The sequence below is a fragment of the Lolium perenne genome, chromosome 3 (genome assembly GCF_019359855.2).
Source record: "Lolium perenne isolate Kyuss_39 chromosome 3, Kyuss_2.0, whole genome shotgun sequence".
NCBI classification, from domain to species: Eukaryota; Viridiplantae; Streptophyta; class Magnoliopsida; order Poales; family Poaceae; genus Lolium; species Lolium perenne.
Genome location: NC_067246.2, coordinates 181,994,515 through 182,015,674, shown reverse-complemented (window position 1 = coordinate 182,015,674; position 21,160 = coordinate 181,994,515).

The following is a 21,160-nucleotide window of genomic DNA, read 5'->3' as shown; positions in this document are numbered from 1 at the left end:
AAATGATATTGGGGAAACCATGATCTCTAGAATCGCAAGTGCCCGCCTAAGGGCATCTTCAATGTGGGCGCTTGTCTAGGGGCGCCAGGATTTAGAACCCTGCCAATTGGCAGTTATGCTGTATAATCCTAGTCGTTGGCGCCAAACTTTGCGTCAGATGCTTGGCCATCTTTTGGTTTGCGGCAGAAAAGGCGGAGCGAATCTGGTTGAGAATAAGCGTCCAAGTTGATGTGTCATGCGTTGAAGCTCTAAGACAATTACACTGACGCTAGGATTAGTTACCAGACTCTTTTTCGCTCAAGCGCACAGATAAGCGCCGAGCACTGAGCATGCCCTAATGGCTAGACCTTAAGCGAGTTTAGGAGAAGAGAAGCCTTCCAAACCTTCGTTGCATGATAGAAGGAAGTTACCATATTGTGATCACGTACCACGTACCCCTCCCCATTCCATTCGCCGCTCCACTGGAAATAATGCAGCATCGACGTTCACACATATGGTATTAGTGAACCATAGTTTGCTTTTCTTTGTTTTGAGAAAAGAAAATAGGTCTTCCATCTTGACCTCTTTTTTCTATACTATACTAAAAAAAAGCTGCAGCATTGTAATTACTTTGCTATATATAACTGTAGCTTTAGGTAAATCCAAACACCTCAAAGTAGAAAACCATGGTATGGTTTGTTTAGAACCACAGTATTCTTATAGAATACTTCAAAATAAATTTTGCTCCCAAACATCCTACTCAGGTCAAGTCAAAGTTCTCAATACATGACGGGGTTCACGTGTCAATCTTTAGGTTTTGAAAGATCTTGCATGAGTGAGCGTGTACGGTTATGGGCGAGACTTTTCCCTCGAGCTCATTTGGTAGGCATTGTGACGCGTCTCTGGTGTTTCACAAACCATTATTTATTTTGCATTTTTTCTACCTTTAACATTGTTTAAACTAAACGGAATGATTTTAAACCTACAACACTATTGCTATATTTGTCAACCGGATTACATTCAATTTTCAAAACTTGATTTTTTTTCTCCATTGCATGCATGGTAGATCGATTTTGCCACTTGTTTTTTTAGTGTTAACTCATTATTTGGCACAAATTATTATACTCGAGTTATTTTACACTAGTATTTAAATGAAAATTAATAAATTACTAACCATGTAACAATGTCACATGTAGGAATCAGACTTTTGATGAAATAGGAAACAATCGGATGTCATGTGTCATCTTGTGTCCGGAAGAAAAATCGACTTACAAAGAATGAAAAGACGAGTGCCTAGACTCTTCCCGAATCAAATATGTCATACATTTTCTCACATAAAACATGGCAAGCTCAATTTTTTATCGTAATTTTATCTCCCCAAATCAAATATTCCTTTAGAATGATAAAACGTTTAAGGTCTTTTGAAGGTTCACTCGTTTTGTGTATCTAGTCTCTTTTTTTGAACACCAGTTTTGTGTATCTAGTCTATTGTTAGTGTGTAGATTAGTCTTTTTGATTTTATCTAGTTTATTTTAGATATATCTAAAACATCTTACATTAGGGGAGTGCCCCCAATCTTTCTTGTCTTTCTTTTTTATAAACTCTACTCAGATAACCAGTCCAGCACCATGGCGCTAGGCTGAAGTAACTAGGTCCTAGCTACTATGTTAACGACACGCGAGGCGGTGGCAAATTCGCATAGTTACCTAGCCGACGCCGTCCTCTTTGCGTGAGTTGAACTTGGTCTCGGGCCTAATCTGTGGTTTGGGTTGTTCGAGTCGAAGTTGGTGCGGGTCTTTTGGGCTGGTGGTTACTGTGTATATATGCATCACGGGTGTTAAAAATCTTTACTTCCAAACATCACAAAAAGCCATTTTGACTCGTTTTTTTAGGGAATGCCATCTGGCTAGCTTTATTGATTATCAAAGATACTTACATCCTTTGCAAGAGCTGACAAAATAAAACTAGGAGGTCATCGCCCCAGTTACATGAAGAATTTTAATTAACACTAAGCTTTGCCGGTTTATGAGCTACAACATTAGCTTCCCTAGGACAAAATTCAAAAACTATCTTATCAAAACCACTAGCCATGGTTCTGCAATCCACGTAGATGGCCGAAGAAGAAGTTGCTGAAAATCCTCCCTCATTCATTGTTTCAATAACCAGCATACAACCAGATTGCATAATTATGCGGTTACATCCAATAGCAAGAATCAGACCCTCCCTTAAAGCGTTAGCTTCAGCTATGCATGGCTCCTGAACATGATCAACAGTTTGACAAGCTGCAGCAATACAAGACCCTTTACTATCTCTTATAATAATTCCCACACCTCCATTATTATACTCTGAATTGAAAGCACCATCAACATTAATCTTCACTTCATTTTCTGGTGGACATGTCCAACCCATTCGACGAACCAATGGCGCTTTCTTTTTTGCCCCAAATAATTTTTTGCAAGAGTGCGATCGAAATAGCCGAACGAGCACAGGATTGAACTCTTTCCCCTTGTACAATTTGGCGCCTCTCCCACCATATATACCAAGCTCCTGTAAGCACTAGTTCTGCTAGGCCGAGATCACTTAGCAGTTTTGGTCGATCATTAGAAATAATAAGTTGTTGTAGCCCAACCGAACCCGATCTGTCTGTATTTGCTGCACCTTCAATCTCCGTGTCCAAACCAAGATGATGCCAAATTTATTTTGCTCTCCTACACGTGAATATGATATGCCTAATATCTTCACAAGATTCGTTACATATTGGGCATCCACTGAGTTCACCAATATGGCGATTTGCCAATACACCAAGGCAAGGAATAATCCCGTGGAGATCCCGCCATCCAAAAAAATTAATCTTTGCAGGGATATCCAATTTCCAGAGTTTTTCCCACACAGGTACATTAGATCCTTCTACTTCTTCTATTGCTCTTAGTTTATTTCCAAAGTGATGATCCCACTGCAAATGATAAGCAGACCATACTGGAAAAAAAAAACATATCTTGGTATAATGCCATGCCACAAAAATCCTCCGTTCCTTGTGGTACCATGGGAATTTGAAGAATCCGATCTGCATCGACTGGCCAAAATAGCTCTCTGATCATAGTCTCATCCCAACATCTTGTCGTTGGGCCAATTAGCTCACAAACCTTAATCACAAGAGAATTACCCCTAGGCGTCATAATCTTGCGATGGTGACTTGAAGGGATCCATGGATCACCCCATATATTGATTTGTATCCCATCACCAACTCTCCATATGCATCCCCTTTTAAAACATCTCACCCCTGCCAAAACACTTTGCTACGTGAATGAACTTCCACTCTTTTGGGTTGCATTAAGAAGATTTCCATCTGGATAATATTTAGCTCTCATAACTTGGGCACAAAATGAATCTGGTTCAGCCATTAGATGGTGACACTGTTTTGCTAACATTGCTAGATTGAACACATGAAAATCACGGAAACCCATACCACCCTTTTGCTTCGGAACACATAATTTCCACCATGCTTGCCAGTGGATCTTCTTATTGTCATTATCATCGCCCCACCAATAATTTGCAATAGCATCCTTCATTCCTTTACAAAAGCTTTTTGGAATTTGAAATACCATCATTGCAAATACAGGGATAGCTTGTGTGATAGCCTTAAGAAGTGTCTCCTTCCCTCCCATTGATAGCGTCTTCTCTTTCCACCCTAAAATTATCTTCTGAATTTTATCAACCAAATGCAAAAAAAACACGTGGTCTTATCCGCTCCAATCATTGCCGGCAAGCCAAGGCATCTATCATTTAACGATTCAGTGATGATATCTAGTCTCTGGCACATCTCTACCACTTTTTGTACCTCTGTAATCTCACTGAAATATATACTGCATTTTGCCTCACTTACTAGGTGTCCCGAGCTCGAACAATGCACATCAAGTATTCGCTTCGGAGTATCACCATTCTTTTCACTAGCATTCTTTAAAATCAACAAGTCATCAATGAATAGAAGATGTGAAATTGTTGGTGCCTCACGACATACTCTAACCCCCAAAAGATCACCCCTACTTTCAGCCAGTGACAATAAACTCGAGAGACCTTCAACACAAATTAGAAATAAATAGGGTGACAACGGGTCACCTTGCCTTTTTGACTCGTTAATTGCCAACAAATAGGCAGTATCGACAACATTTTGTTCTCTCGGGTATTCTTTGCCGAACACATGGACCACTACTGTGCAGAACGACTACATTGAGTCAAGGCATGTGCGCATGTACTCATATCAATGAGATCATCGGAAACTCCATAAGCAAGCATCATGGTAAGAAGAGAAGACAAATTTACTGATGGCATCTGCCTAGAGTCTGTTACCATAAGCACCTGGAAGCATCACCGAAAAACATTTGCAAGACATAGTACGCTTGGTAAGATGGAAGTGGTTGTTGTAGAGTTGTGCATGGCTGCCTTCTCTGTTACGATTCAACAAAGCCACGCGTCCCTGAAAGATTGAGATGTCGCCTAGAGGGGGGTGAATAGGCAATTAAAAAATCTTACGGATTTATCTTGTAATAATGCGGAATTAAACTATCGTTTAGTTTACAAGCACAACCCCTAAATATGCTAAGCTCAATTAAATGTAACAATAGCAACTAGAGCTAAGCAAGATAGGCACAAGATATATGTAGCACAAGTGATAGCAAGATATATGTACTTCAAGCACGATGGCTATCACAAGGAAAGAGAGCTCGGGTATAGAAATAACCGAGGCACGCGGAGACGAGGATGTATTCCCGTGTTCCCTTCCTTTGCAAGAAGGTACGTCACGTTTGGAGGAGTGGAGGTCCCACGAAGGATTCCCCGCGCCACGAAGGCTCACCCTATTCTCCGAACCACACCCACGAAGGATAATGGCCCTTTCCTTATGGTTAGCTTTTCCTCCGCTCCGGAGATGGCAAGCTCCACAACCACTTCACAAGCTCCATGAAGGAGAAGCCCGGGCCTCTTCACAATCTTCTTGAAGAGATCACCGGAGCACCAACCACCAAGCCAACTAGGAGGTCTCCCTCCAAGAGTAACAAGCTCACGGTCTCTCACTCGAACTAATCGTGGTGGAGAGCTCAACACTATGCAATGATGCAAAGCAAGAACACTATAGGTGTTCAAGTCCTTCACTCTCAAATCCCACCCAAGCAACAAATGCTAAGATGAGATTGGAGAGGAAGAACAATGGGGAAAGTCAACAAAAAGACTCCAAGATCTAGATCCCAAGAGTTTCCCTCACTTAGAGGAGAAAAGGATTGGTGGAAGTGTAGATATAGATCTCCTCTCTTAGATCCCTCAAGAAATAGCAAGAATCATGGGAGGAATCAAAGGGGAGAGCAAGTTCTTCAAATGCAACAATGGAGGAGAGAGAATGGGAAGAACTAACTAGCTCAAGGTGGAAGAAAGGGCTATTTATAGCTAGGAAGCAAATATAGCTGTTGGGGGAAAAAACAGAGGAAACAGCAAGAAAATCGGGCTGAAAACGTGGCCCAGCTGGCCGACCGGAAATGGCGCTGAGGAGGCCGGTGGCCTGTCCGGTCGGGCCGGCCTGCCAGCCGGGCGGGGTGCATGGGCCGCGCGGAGGAGCCAGGCCCAGGCGGGCGATCCGGGGGCGCCGGCCTCGGTGTGGGCCGCGCGGGGGAAGGAGGCCCAGCGTGGCAACCGGCGGGGCCGGGAGGTGCGTCGGGTGGGCCGGTCGGCGGACCAGGCCCGAGGCCGGTTACAGGCGGAAATCCGGTCCGATTGGCGCCCGGTGCGGACCGGGTGGGCCGGCGTGCGGCCCGGCTGACCGGTCGCCCAGCCGGCTGCCCCTCTCTTCTTTTTCTTCTTTTCTCCTTTTTCCTTTTCCTTTAATAACTAGTGCTCCCGAACTCCGATTCGAATGAAACCAATTTTGTTTGGAAGATAACAACAAATGCTATCCTATAGAAAGTGCAAACTCAAGAATCTGTAGAAGGGAATTTTATCATGAATATAAAAGGTAGAACCTTATATCATGAATAACCGGTAAAATCACCCAACCTCGAAAACGCAATAGAAGATGCATGCGAACTCCGTTTTCGATGAACTTGGGCTTGTTGTAAAGCTAGCAACAAGCTCAAGAACCTTACACATAGAAACACCAAGAAGCAATAAGGATATGCAAAGTATGCAAAGGATTGAGCTCCCTAAGAAGATGTGATCAAGTTACCCAACCGAAAGCCCCTCTTAATAGTGCGGCTATCTATCCTATAATCCGGTCTCCCATCAACCACCTTGAGACCGGTAAAAGGAAAACCTATCAAGGTCATACCTTTGCCTTGCGCATCCCGCTTGATCTTGATGATAACTCTTCAAGCTCTACACAAGCCGGAATGCCTCACTTGATCAATGTTGCTTCGTGAAGACTCACAAATACTCCCCCATACACTATGATGGGAAAACTCCATTGATGCACATCTTCACATGTCCATTATCACCAAATGGACGAAAAGCTTCAAGCATGTGATCCATTCAAGATGCTCATCTTGAACTTGCCCAACTCAACCTTGTATCTTCTCATACTCACATAAGATAGAGCATGGCGATGATCTTGATGCCAATACACAAGGTATACCTTTATCTTCATGGCATCCATACTTGAATCCAACACATGGAATACAAGTAGTACCTATGGAATATTCCTTCATATAAACTCAATGAAAACATTAGTCCATAGGGGTTGTCATTGATTACCAAAACCACACATAGGGGCAATATACCCTTACAATCTCCCCCATTTTGGTAATTGATGACAACCACAATAAGAGGGTTTATATAATGAATATTAGAAACAAGTACGCAACTTATCCGAGAATAAGTTGTATACAAGTGGTTGTATTTGATATGGTCAAGTAACACAAAGCTACTAGCCCATATCAAAACCCAGCTCTACTCACACAACTACCACAAATGCACGGGATGTGAGTAGAACTAATATATATAGAGAAAAACTCCCCCACAATGTATGCACATGTGATGAACATGAATTCATTGCATACATTGTCAAGATTAACCTTTGGGACAATTTCCACTATATATATACAACCATGCAAGACATATAAATATGGAATGCATGAGAGGCAAAACACTTAAGCACAAACCAAACTTAAGTATAAAACCATTCCCTTAAACCCTCTAAACTTCTCCCCCATTGGCATCGAGTGCCAAAATGGGTGACAAATTTAGAAAGCAAATATAATGTGAGATCCTCCCCAAAGTGTGCACTTCTCATAATTTGAGTGAAATCAAATGCACATATCCAATGATGAATACTTGAAGGAAGTCAAACTATATTGAGGATCAAAGATTGCATAAGAATAACATGATGGAGAAAGTTTTCACAAATAAAGCAAGCAATCAAAGATCCATTTGGACAAACAAAGATATCATGATAAGAGAGATATAGTTGACAAGGTATCAACTTGTCAATGCCTATGGATTGTAGGCTAGGGTTTAGTTGGAAGTAGAGGGTAAGTAGATCTCGAAGGTTTCAGCCGGAAAGTACTCGACGAATATGAAAACTAGGGTTTGCAGACAATGATTCGATTGATTCTTCGTCCCTCGACTCCCCCTTTATATAGGAGGTGGATCCGAGGGATTCATGCTATACAAGTTTACAGAGTCCGGGACGGTTTCTAACTCATCCCACCAGATTACAAACAACACTTCCTATTACAACTCTATCTTTCCTTAGTAAATCTTGGGCTTCCGAATCTTCTTACTCTTCGGGTATTGGGCCTCCAGTAAACCCCGGGTACCATCTTCGGCAGACCCATTTGGGATGCCTATGTCAGTAGCCCCCGAGATTTTGCTTGAATCGTAGAATCAGGGAAAATCTCCACTGTTTATTTTTATTCGGAAGCTTTAACTTTTTTATACTTCTTCACATAAAATTCTATATTGTACAGGGATAATGGTAGTTGGGGCTAGTTCATCTGACGGATCAGGTACTAGTTAACTGCTCTAGTGGCAATCCGCAAAAACCTACTTCAAAATCACGTCCCTGGACATGATCTCGGGATACTGGTGTAAACTTCGACAGGTGCCGCTTAAGGTCTTACCATTCTGTCGAGTCCCAGTCGATTTTATCGGGTACCTAACGCGTCCGTTAGGATTTTTCTTCGTATCTGTTGATACGGATAAAGGTAGCAGAGCGCAGTCTTTGGCGATGCCACGCCGACGTAACGGATCTGGGGTCTTACCTTCGCAAATTTGCGGCATTCAGAAATTGATCGCAACTTCGGCGTTCTGAGAATATATTGTCGAGTGCTTTTCCGGCTGTTGGAATGGCACATTTTATCGAGTCAAATATGACTTATACTACTCTCCCGATGGGAGTATATGTAGAGTTAATTATAACTCGAAATATACTCTCTTGCTTTTCTATTTTTCCTTTGTTAATTTCATCGGGCACGCGAACAGCGTTCCCGATGGGAGTAGCCCCCGAGGCTACAACCAAGAACTTGTGCTTGGTTGTAGGCTCCCGCAATTTCTATATTGCCATAGTCGAAATTGTACTTTTTGTCGGAGTAGCCCCCGAGCATTTGGGGAAAAACTTGTTTTTGATCAAAGGCTCCCGAAGTATTGAATAATTCTTCCTGTCGGCACTCTTCTTTAACTTTTCTTGTCGACATGCTTCCCTTAACCAAATTTACTTCATCCTTCTCGAATAGTCGTGATTTTTCTGCCCTGTGGGTCCATTGCTTCCACCACGTTGACACGTCGTGCAAGTGGGGGACACACGTCCTCCGCTTTTTCTGGCGCACGTACAGTAACGCCTATCTTAGTAAAAATACCTTTTTACCCTTGTATCTAGAAGATCTATTCTCACCACACGATTTATTCATCCAACGGCACACTGCTTCACCCGATTCTTATATAAACCTTTCTTCAACCTCCGTTCATCCCCTCGCTTGCGCCGCTCACCTGTTCCTCTTCGCAAAACTTCTCCTGCGCCCAATCTTTCTCTATTCTTCCGCACTCACATACATTGCTCTGTCATTGCCGTTGATGCCACCGCGCGCGCGTCTAACTCGCCACAGCACTCCAGAATCCAAGATGGCCGCCGAGGATCTTGAGTGGGAGAGATCCAAAATCTCCAACCAAGACACCAACATGCTGAAGAGGCTTGGCCTCATGAAGAAGGAGGACGCCATCCGCTTCCCTAGCGAAGAAAGCTACCCCAAGCCTCCAATGGAGTATCGGGTTAGTTTTGTTGATCATCTCATCCGCGGCCTCTCGACCCCAATCCACGATTTCCTCCGCGGTCTTCTTTTTGTTTACGGGATTCAATTGCACCAATTGACTCCCAATTCCATCCTTCACATTTCTATTTTCATCACACTTTGCGAATGCTTCCTCGGAATCCCTCCCAATTGGGCTCTGTGGAAACGCATCTTACGCCTCTCCGCCGCAATGGCTCCCACAACGTCACTTATAACATAGGTGGCGTTGTTATCTGTGTTCGCACTGATGTCGACTATTTCGACGTCAAATTTCCTGATTCTGTCCAAGGATGGCGCAAAAAGTGGCTCTACATTCACGAAGAAAGCGCCAACTCCGTTGAGCACAACATAGTTCCTTTCGACGGAAGTGCCAAAATTCAGCGCCGCCGCTCCTGGGATGCCGAAGCTTCCGAGGAAGAGAAAAAGGCGACAGAGGCGCTCATGTCTCGTATTCGCCAGCTTCAAAACACTCGAGGCAAAGAGCTGTCTGGTGTTCAAATCACTGCCTATTTCCTTAGGATTAGAGTGCAGCCTCTTCAGGCTCGCAAAAATCCCCTTTGGACGTATTCTGGTAAAAATGACGCCAACAGAATCTCCGGTGATCTTTCCACCAAGGATTTGGAGAAGTTGATTCGAAGACTTTCTCGCCTTTGAGTAAAGACCCAATTCCTTCCTCTTGTCGCGTGGAACCGTCTGCGCCGCCAATCCACTCCCCGAGGTATTTTGTCTTGCCGAGTTTTTACCTTGTTTTGCACTTTCTCTGCATCTCATTATATTGTCATCTCTTTTAATTTTCCTTCTGGTCACTATTTTTTACAGAACCATCCTACCATGACTTCCCTTCCTCCTCTTCGGAGGGTGGAGAAGTCGAAGAACAGGCCATCGTTGCCGAAGATACTCAAGGTTCTTCTATTCGTGAAAGTGAAGTCGCGGGTTCTCACAAATCTGCGGCTTCTCATGAAAAAGAAGTTGAGTCTGAAGCCAGTGAATCGACGCAATCCCTTCCTCCTGCTGTTTCTCCAAAGAACAAAAGGAAAAGGACTGATGTTGAAGATTCTGGCACCTCTAAGGCTGAAGAAGTTGTTCCTTCTCATCCGAAGGCAGCTTACGATCCTTATATTGAATCCCTCGTCAGCTCGTAAGTCGTCTTTATTTCTCTCTATTTTTGTACTCGAAATATTTATCTTGTCTTGCTTTTTATGCTGCCGATTTTTTGATTAATAGTGATGACGAGGAAGAAGTTCCAACTACTGACGTGGCTCCTCGGACAAGCACGTCACGTACTGTACTTGCCTCAGACACGCTAGTTGAAGGAGAAGAAACCTCGCCTCCTCAACAAAACGTCGTCACCACTACTCCGCCATCAAGCCCCCTTGCTCCTTCACCAAAAAGGGCAAGGGTTGAAAAGATTATTGAACCTGCCCCTCAGTTGGGCAGTTCGTCGACTCTGCTCCTAGATGATGTAAGCTTGTCGACATCTATATTTTCCTTATTTTGTTTTTTTCACACCTTTTCTCTTTTTCATGCCGATGTTTTTCTTTCCGTGTTCACGTTGAACAGCCTATGATCAAGGATCTTCTCCGCATCGGTTCCCAATTTATTGGGTACCGTGAATATGCTAATAGAGCCGAAGGTAACGACTTTTGTACTTGCTGTTTTTCCTTGATTTTTTACTCCTGTTGCTTGTCACGATTTTTGATCTTTCTTCTCTCTTTTTTTCATATCTCGACAGAAACTTGCAGAGGCTAACGAACGCGCCGACGCACTTTCTCGAAAACTTGAGCAAAGTGAGGCGGCTCGCAAGAAAGCGGACCTCGCTGCTAGCAAAGCCAAGACCGAAGCTAATGAAGCCAAGGCGAAAGGCTGCTGGTGTCGAGAGCAGAAAAAGCTTAAGGATGCTACAGCTGCTTTAGATGAGCACAAAGCTGCGCAAGCTTCTCGTGAAGAAGGAATCCTCAAGCGCCTGAAGACTCAGAGTCGCCGTACTTTCGGTAATTTTACTACTCCCTTCTATTTTTAAGAAAATCTTTGTTTCTTGTCTTTTCACTAATACTTTATTTCCTTGACAGTCCAAACAAACCAGGATTTTGACCTGACGAATCCTGTCAATGATCCGGTCCTTGACGCACTTTCCTATCTGGAGCTTCATGGGTCCGAGATTCGTGAAAGGTGTATCGAACGCTAACGCGATGTTGTCGGCATTGTTCCCCTACTTCTTCCCGAAGAAGGAAGAGCCTGCGACTTTCCTCAACCTTGCCAAGATGTTCAATACACCGGAAGACCTTGGACTGAAGATGCGCCGAGAGAATATGAAGGTTGCCGTTGAAAACACTGTCGCCTTGGTTGCTTGACGGTCGACGGACTATCGGCTTGGATGAAAGTTGGCGACACCGAGCAAATAGAACAATCAAGGTGGAAGTCGCTGATCAAGGCAGCCAAGCCCAACACGAAGAAGATCTTGGCCTATCTCGGGATTAAGCCAGCGTCGACTCCTAGCTCGTCAAGGCCGGAGGTCTAGTTGCATGCCTCTATTTTTCTTTGTTTCTTTTGCTTTTGTCGCCAAAGTAGTCGTTTAGCGACACGTATTTCCTTAGCTCCACTGTAATGCCCTTGTAATTATTCCAAGAGATTAATGAAAAATTCTATCTTTGCTTGTCGTTTGATTTTATCCTGTTTATATTTCAGTTGGTATTTGATAACTATACTCCAACTTCCGCTCCTTCCAATGTGTCGCCTTCTTCTTCTCACGCGAGGAGAGCTTTTGTCGATCTGCACCTGTCGACGATACCTTGTCGCGAGAACTGACGAACTTCGACAAGCGGCTTCAGATGCAAAGAAACAAACACTTGTGATGATGGAACAATCTCGCAAGTCATCTGAAGCCGAAAAAGTTGCTCTCCGGCAAGCTCGCGAGGCCGTGGCTGCCAAGGAATTTCTTGCTTCCGAGGCTGAAAAGGCGACTACTCGAGAAAATTTCATGCTCGAATTAATGAATGAAGCCAGTGCAGATATGTCGGGTATGCCTGTTTCATCCTCTGATATCTTTCATCTTCATGCTATTGTCTCTTAAAGGTTTCCACTTCTTTGTTTTGATAGGTGCCTTTACTGATGCTGCTGCCGAGGAAGAGAGAGTAAGTGCTAGGACAAACCTCCTTGTTAATCTTTCCCTGGACCATGGTTCTTTGTTTTGGGCTACCCCGGAGAGGACCCGCCAAATTGTCAGATTTCAAGATCGCACCTCACAAACTCGCGATTTCCTTGACTTCTGTACCAAGACCTTGTCCATGGTTTACAACTCCATGTTTCCTCGGAACGTCCAACCAAAAACTCTTCCTGAATTGATGGAAAGGTTTAAGGATGCTCGCAGTATCCATGATTTTGTCAAAGCTCAACTAGTAGCTGGCGCCAGATTTGCTCTTATCATGCTCCAGATCTGCCACTCGAAACTTGACCTTACCCAGGTTGTCGAGAAGGTTCACCAAAAGGTAAAACGTCGGAGAGTTGGTGTTGACAGGATTAACACGAAGGTTACGCCCATAGCCGAAGAAATGATTGAGGACCTGCTTCGGATGGATGCCGACTTTTTTGCCGATGGCCATTATGCCGATTTTCTTGGTGCTGCTCCTGAGGAAAACAGAGTTACTCTTGATGACATACTGAATCAAGACTAGTTATTTTCTTCTTGTAGATATTTCTTCTTTGTAATCCATGACTATATTGTAAAGCAATCATTATATTTCTCTGTTTGTCTAGCCCCCGAGTGTTTCGGTGACTCTTTACTATATTTGTATATTTGCGAGGTTTTAAACCAAGGCATATATATATTTAAGGTGAATATGAGCCCCCGAGCTTTTTACTGAGTACTATTTTGTATTTTTATTGACTCACGAGGTACTTGAATACCAAGGCAAGGTTTTTCTTTTGTCGATGAACTATATTGAAATTCGTCGGAGCAAAGATTTTGGTCATGTCGATAAAGAAGAAAAGTTATATTGTCACTATCTTTATTATATTGCAGCACCGCGAGCCCGCCTCATTAAAAACCTTCTCCGGCCCCACTCGGTGCCCCGAAAAAGGAAAAGAGTGCGTCTGAAAACTCGCGGGCGTTTCAGTACATTGAAGTTTTACAAGGACTATATTTCGACTCTAGGTGTAGAACCGCCTAAGTTGCGCCACGTTCCAGGGGTTTGGCTCCTCCACCCCTGTCTTCTTGTCCTTTATCCTATATGCTCCTCCTCCGATTACTTCCGTGACGATGTAAGGGCCAAGCCATGGTGACTCGAGTTTTTCATGACTTTTTTGCGTGAGCCGAAGAACTAGGTCGCCCACTTGAAAAGATCTTGGCCGCAAACGTCGACTGTGGTAGTTCTTCAAGTCCTGTTGATATTTGGTTACCCGAGATAATACTTCATCTCGAGCTTCATCCAGTGCGTCGACGTCGTCCTCTAGCGCTCTTCTCGATGTTTCTTCATCATATTCAGCGACACGTGGAGAGTTGTGCTCTATCTCGATTGGTAGTACTGCTTCTGCTCCATGAACCAGAAAAAACGGAGTTTCCTGCGTTCTTTGTGTTTGGTGTTGTTCGGATGCTCCACAACACGCTTGGTAGTTCTTCTGGCCAGGTATGTCGAGCTTTTTCCAGTGGTCCTAACAAGCGCTTCTTGATGCCATTGCAGATGATACCATTGGCTTTCTCGACTTGCCCATTGGTTTGAGGATGTGCAACTGACGCAAAGTTCAGCTTGATACCCACCTCTTCGCAATAATCTTTGAATTCATGGGATGTGAAGTTGCTGCCGTTGTCTGTGACGATGCTATGGGGCACTCCAAATCTAAAGACGAGGCCTTTTACGAATTTTACTGCGGATGCTCCATCTGGTGAATTTATCGGCTTCGCTTCTATCCACTTTGTAAACTTATCGACAGCCACTAGCATGTACTCCTTTCCTCCTGGCCAGGATTTGTGTAACTTACCCACCATATCAAGTCCCCATTGAGCAAAGGGCCATGACAATGGTATTGGTGCTAGCTCTGCTGCTGGAGAGTGAGGCTTTGCGGCAAATCTTTGACATGCGTCGCAAGTTCTTACTATGTCCTTAGCGTCCTCGATTGCTGTCAACCAGTAGAATCCTGCCCGAAAAACCTTGGCTGCGATAGCTCGACTACTTGCGTGGTGGCCACATATTCCTTCATGTACATCCTTCAGAATTATTCTTCCTTCTTCTGGTGTGACGCACCTTTGCAAGACGCCTGAAATACTTCGCTTATACAATTCTCCCTTGACCACCGTGAAAGCTTTGGAGCGTCGAATTACTCGCCTTGCCTCAACTGGATCGTCGGGTATTTCTTTCCTCAGGATGTATGATATGTACGGCTGCATCCACGGTATCTGTATCACCATGACCAGGTCCTGATCTTCTTCTTCGTCCTCTTGCTTTTCCTTGGTAGCCCCCGAGGGTTTCTTCTCCTTCTTTTTTGATTTTGTCGACTTAGTGGATCTCTCTGTTATTTCTTCCCAAAATACACCTGGCGGGACTGCAAGGCATTGCGACCCGATGTTTGCAAGAACATCGGCTTCGTCGTTGCTCAATCTGCTAATATGGTTTACTTCGCATCCATCGAACAACTTCTCGAGTTCGTTGTATACCTCCTTGTATGCCATCATGCTATCATTGACTGCGTCACATTGGTTCATAACTTGCTGTGCCACCAGCTGTGAGTCGCCAAAGATTTTTAGTCGAGTTGCTCCGCAGGCTTTCGCCATCTTCATTCCATGTATGAGAGCCTCATATTCTGCTTCATTATTAGATGCGTTAGGGAACGTCATCCGAAGGATGTACTTCAACTTATCGCCTTCAGGTGATATGAGTACTACTCCTGCGCCAGCTCCTTCCAGTCTTTTGGACCCGTCGAAGTTCATGGTCCAAGTTCTCGATAAATCTGGAGGTCCTGTATTTTGCAACTCCATCCACTCTGCGATGAAGTCCGGCAGTATTTGCGATTTTATTGCTTTTCTTTTTTCATACGTGATGTCCCGAGGGGAAAGTTCTATTCCCCAAAGGGAGACACGACCCGTAGCTTCTGGGTTGTTCAGTATATTTGACAAGGGAGCTTCATTGACCACTATGATCGGATGTGCCGAAAAATAGTGGCGCAATTTTCGTGCTGTCGTGAACACTCCATATGCTATCTTTTGGTACTGCGGATACCTTTGTTTTGATGGCGATAAAACTTCGCTGACGAAGTATACTGGCCTCTGTACGCCATGGAGTTTTCCTTCTTCTTCCCTTTCGACAACTAGCACCGTGCTCACCACTTGTGGCGTGGCTGCGATATATAGCAGGAGAGGTTCCCTTTCTTTTGGTGCCACCAGAATTGGTGGTGTCGAAATTGTGCGCTTCAAATCCTCGAAAGCTCTGTCGGCTTCTTCGTTCCACTGAAATTTATCTCCTTGTTTTATCAAAGCGTAGAACGGCAGTGCTTTTTCTCCCAGCCTAGCGACGAATCTGCTCAGAGCTGCGACTCGCCCCGTTAGCTGTTGTATCTCCTTCAACTTTGTTGGCTTCCTCATTGCTACGATAGCCTGTATTTTGTCGGGATTTGCTTCAATCCCTCTTGCTGAGACTAGAAACCCCAAAAGTTCTCCTGCTGGGACGCCAAAGGAACACTTCGTCGGGTTCAGTTTGAGGCAGAACTTATCAAGGTTGTCGAAGGTTTCCTTGAGATCCTCGATCAGAGTTGCCCCCTTTTTTGATGTTATGACGACATCATCAATGTATACTTGCACGTTCTTCCCAATCTGTGTCGCCAAACACTTCTGCATCATCCTTTGATATGTTGCTCCCGCATTTTTTAGACCAAAGGGCATTGTTCTGTAGCAAAACACGCCGTAAGGTGTAATAAACGCGGTCTTTACTTCATCTTCTTCTTTCAATCTGATCTGGTTATAACCAGAATATGCATCCAGGAAGGAAAGACGTTCACATCCAGCCGTGGAGTCGATAATTTGATCGATCCTCGGGAGGGGAAAGTGATCCTTTGGACAATGTTTATTGACACACGTAAAGTCGACGCACATGCGAAGGACCTTAGTGTTTTTCTTCGGCACCGGCACGGGATTTGCTACCCATGTGGCTTCGTGAATATCTCTTTGATAAAACCAGCTTCTTGTAGTCGATTAATTTCGACGATGGCTTTGCGGTTTGGTTCCGAAAAACGCCGCAAAGGTTGTTTGATTGGTCTCGCTAGTGGATCCAAGTTTAGGTGGTGCTCGGCAAGTTCCTGGTACTCCTGGCATGTCAGCTGGACACCATGCGAAGATTTTCCAGTGCTCACGGAGGAACTCGACGAGCGCGCTTTCCTATGCGATATCCATGTCGTTTGCGATAGATGTCGTCTTTTTTGGGTCTGTCGGGTGAATCTGCACCTCTTTTGAATTTTTCTCGGTACTGAAAGTTGATTCTTTGTTTGGCCTTCCAACGTCCGCGGTGCGTCGTAATCAGTCATGCTTTTTGACGCCAAGTACTCAGCTTGCATCCCGAAGGTTTCGACAACCGGTGGAAATCCTTGTCGCACTTATCGGCTAAGGCAAAGCTTCCTTTAACTGTGATTGGTCCCTTTGGTCCAGGCAACCTCCACAACAAGTATGTATAGTGTGGCACTGCCATAAATCTAGCATATGCTGGTCGTCCCAACAGAGCGTGATATTGCGACGGAAAATCCACGACTTCAAACTCGAGCCTCTCGATTCTATAATTTTCTCGGGTCCCAAACTGAACGTCGAGATTGATCTTTCCCAATGGATAACTTGGTTTCTCCGGTGTGATGCCGTGGAACCTTGTGTCTGTTGGTTTCAAGTTTGCTAAGGATATGTTCATCTTTCTCAATGTATCTGCATACATAAGGTTTAAGCTGCTGCCGCCGTCTATGAACACTCGAGAGACATCAAATCCCGCGATAACTGCTGGCAGAATAAGTGCGACTGCCCGGTCGAGGAACTTGCTGCGGATGATCTGCTATTGTGAAGCCGATATCTTGTCCTGACCAATTAAGGTACTCAACTGTTGGTGGAGGCATTTTCTCTGCCATAAACACTGTCGTGAGATTACTTTACGAGCTCTATTGGACGGCCTTCCCTTCTGAATCATCGACACCTTTGCTCCATTGGAATTAGGATCAACATAAGGTGGTGGTGCAGGTGCTGCCGCTATTCTGAGCTGATGCCGATTGTCGTCTCAGAATCGCGGGAGGCGGCGGCAAGTGAATCTCGCTCTGGGTTCTCGAGGATTTCTCTGTGCTGCCCGCGCATTAGCGTTCTCTCGCATACCGCAACATTGCTTGAAAATTTCGACAATCCTTCTGCAAGTGCCCCGACCGTTTGTCTTTTCCGTTCTTTGTCGAGGAAAAAATGCATCCGGCACGGTCCGTTCATCATCTCTTCAGGGGACACGAAAGGTCTTGGGAACCTAGGCCCGCTATTTTGCCTGTTGCGTGAATCATCCTCGTTATCACCTCGCTGCTCACCGCTTCTCCGGTAATCATCTCTGTTGCGTCCTCCTGTGTTTGTCCGAAAACCTGCCGAAATTTGTCCTGGAGCGTCGTAGTTCTGGTACGTCCGAGGAAATCTTCGCCTCGGTTGATAGTTTCGACCGCGGTCCTCCTCTGGCGACCTGTGTCGTTTGTTGTGGACGGCGTCTTCTCCATCTGCCCATTTATTTGCTATCTCCATTAACGCGGATACTGTCTTTGGATTGGTCCTTCCCAAGTCTTCGACGAAATCTCCACGCTCGACTCCTGCGACAAACGCATCTATTGCTCTCTCGTCGGATATATTTTCTGCTGAGTTTTTAATGATATTCCACCTCTGGATGTACTTCCTCATTGGCTCATCCGCTTTTGTCGACACGCTCTCAACTCCTCTAACGACGCGGGTTTTTTGCACGTGGATCTAAAGTTCTTGACGAACACATCCTCGAAACTTTCCCAGATGTCGATGGATCCTGGAGCGAGTTTCTTTATCCAAGATCGTGCGGCTCCACTCAAATGCACCTGGATACTTTGCATGGCTGTTGCCCTAGTTCCTCCTGTGAGCTTCACCGTCTCCAGATAGTCGACTAGCCAATCCTCACGGATCTTAAAGGCCGTCGAACTTCTTGAAATTATCGGGTAACTTGAATCCCGAGGGGACTCGAGTTTTCCGGACTCTCCTCGTAAAGCATGGCAAGCCACACATATCTTCGTCGGTCAATTCCGGAGATTGCCGATGATCCCTTCGCTTTGCCGCGCTCTGTCGACTCTTGCCTGTCTTTGTGTCTCTTGCTCCACTTGGCCCTTCAGGTGCTGCCGCTGTTGCTGCTGCAGGTCGTGGACTATTTTGCCTTGCCGCTCCTTCGGGAGGCGTTGATACAAACGCTGTCCCCATAGTTCCAACTCCTGCTACCGCCATATTGTACAATGTTTCCCTTGGATCACCTGGAGGTGGTTTAGACGCAAGGATAAAAGCATGTGTCGCCATATACCCAGCCTCTGGTGTCTTAGGGATGATGTTTCCTCTTGTATCTATCGACATGAAGGACATGTCGAGGTTAAGACCAAGTGCTCTCTTCGCTTCGGTATGTGTTGCAGCCTTGATCTTGCTCTGTTCCGCGCCTCCCGATGGCTATCACCCGTAGTTCTAGATTGTCGACTTAAATCTGCCCTTCTCTGCTGGATGCGAAGCTGCCTCCTTTCTCTGTTCAACTCAGTGTCCGTTTTCCCAATTCCCTGGCAGCTCGTGCGAGCCTATATTGATATGCTTGCAGTTCTTCTGGTGTGGCCGTGGTAGCCATTGGTTCTGTGCCGTTCATAGCTCTCGCGGCTCTGTCCCACGCTGCTTGTGAAAGTTGAACTCTATCTCGCGGCTCTGGCCCGACGTATTTGTTGCCCAGGCCTTGTCGCAGATTGGAGGGATCGACGTATGGATTTCCCAGACTGTCGAAAGCCTCGGATGTCTCCTCTTGATCTTCAATGGCGTAAATCTGATGATACTTTGTACTCAGGTCTACGTTGGGTTTGGTGACATCATCGTTGAGATTGATGAAGACATTGCCCACTGTGAGAGATTTGTCGATGAAGTCGTAACTGTCGACATCGCTTGAGCCATCGCTTATATATGAGTCCGCGGATGACTCAAACGACATGTCGTTGAAGATCTTGGCGAGTTTTTCTCTTGTTCTGGTGCTGACGTAACGTGTCGCCGAGGTTTCTTCTTCTCCTGACTCGGTTGACGATGCATAGCTTGAAAAATCTGAATCGATCACCGACGATCCCGACGAAATCGGAATCTCGACACGATACGACCCTTCCTTCTCGACGCGAAAGTGAAACCTTCCGAACGTCATCTCCATGGGCTCCGCCAGATACGCATATGCATCCAAACGGGAGGGTGGGTGAGGAACAAAATCGACAAGACCAGCAGCGATCTGTTTACCTCGATCCATTGTGTTGCTTGCGGTTGACGATGTCGAAGATCTTGAGCGTGCCATCGAGATCAGCTCCTTACGCCTCTAGTTCCCACAGACGGCGCCAATTGACAAGGTATTTACTTGTCAATGCCTATGGATTGTAGGCTAGGGTTTAGTTGGAAGTAGAGGGTAAGTAGATCTCGAAGGTTTCAGCCGGAAAGTACTCGACGAATATGAAAACTAGGGTTTGCAGACAATGATTCGATTGATTCTTCGTCCCTCGACTCCCCCTTTATATAGGAGGTGGAGCCGAGGGATTCATGCTATACAAGTTTACAGAGTCCGGGACGGTTTCTAACTCATCCCACCAGATTACAAACAACACTTCCTATTACAACTCTATCTTTCCTTAGTAAATCTTGGGCTTCCGAATCTTCTTACTCTTCGGGTATTGGGCCTCCAGTAAACCCCGGGTACCATCTTCGGCAGGCCCATTTGGGATGCCTATGTCAATAGTGCTCTTAAATAAAATAAGAAAGCTCCCCAAGGTTCGTGCAAAATTTATAATGTTTGCATTTGAATACAATATGCACAAACATGGAATCCTCACTCCCTATATATCATTTAGAACACAACTAAGATAAAGAGAATATGCTTATCAAGAACAACTTTAGTCCAACAATTACGAGATATGAGTGCATGAAGAAAATAAATAAACCAAGCACTCATAAATCTTCTTTACCAACCTACTAAAAAACAAAGGGGTAAAAGATGGTCGGCAAAGAACAAGGATATCAAGGTGATGGATTAACGCTCTTATGTATATGAGTTTCTAAAGTGGACAAAGTGATCCATAAAGAAACATGCACACACAAGAGATTAACAAAATAGATAAGACAAGATATCCAAGATGAAGTCATAAAATATACCAAAGGATGTTTGCTTAAGAAGCATATATAGCCTATGGCTCCAATTTTCACTTATGGTATATGAATGAACTTCAACCAAGTTAAATCTCAAAAACAACAACTAACAATAAGGGAAGTAAAGCTAGTTGGAGTGTTTTGAGAAAGGCAACAAGTATCACAAATACGAATTTATTTCACAAATTCATCAATATTGCACACAAGAGCTCTTTGAGGAATTGATATGCAATAAATTGCTAGAGGGCATATTTGTGATAGGTGAATCATAAAATATGATATATATATATAACCTATCATATGCATCTTGTCAAATTACTCAAATGTTCAATAAGAAGTTTTACTTTAAAAGGGTTTTTCCAGAACCGCAATATTTTCGAAATAAATAATTTCATGCCAAGATACAACCTACAAGAGGTTGGATGCTATATGAGAGTGCATGAATAAGATACTTGTTACCGAGATGGCAATGGCTTGATGTAGTAAGAGTTCATCGATCATCCTAGCTTGACTCCAATCCTCATATGGTGACAACACCTTCCTTATAAATGAG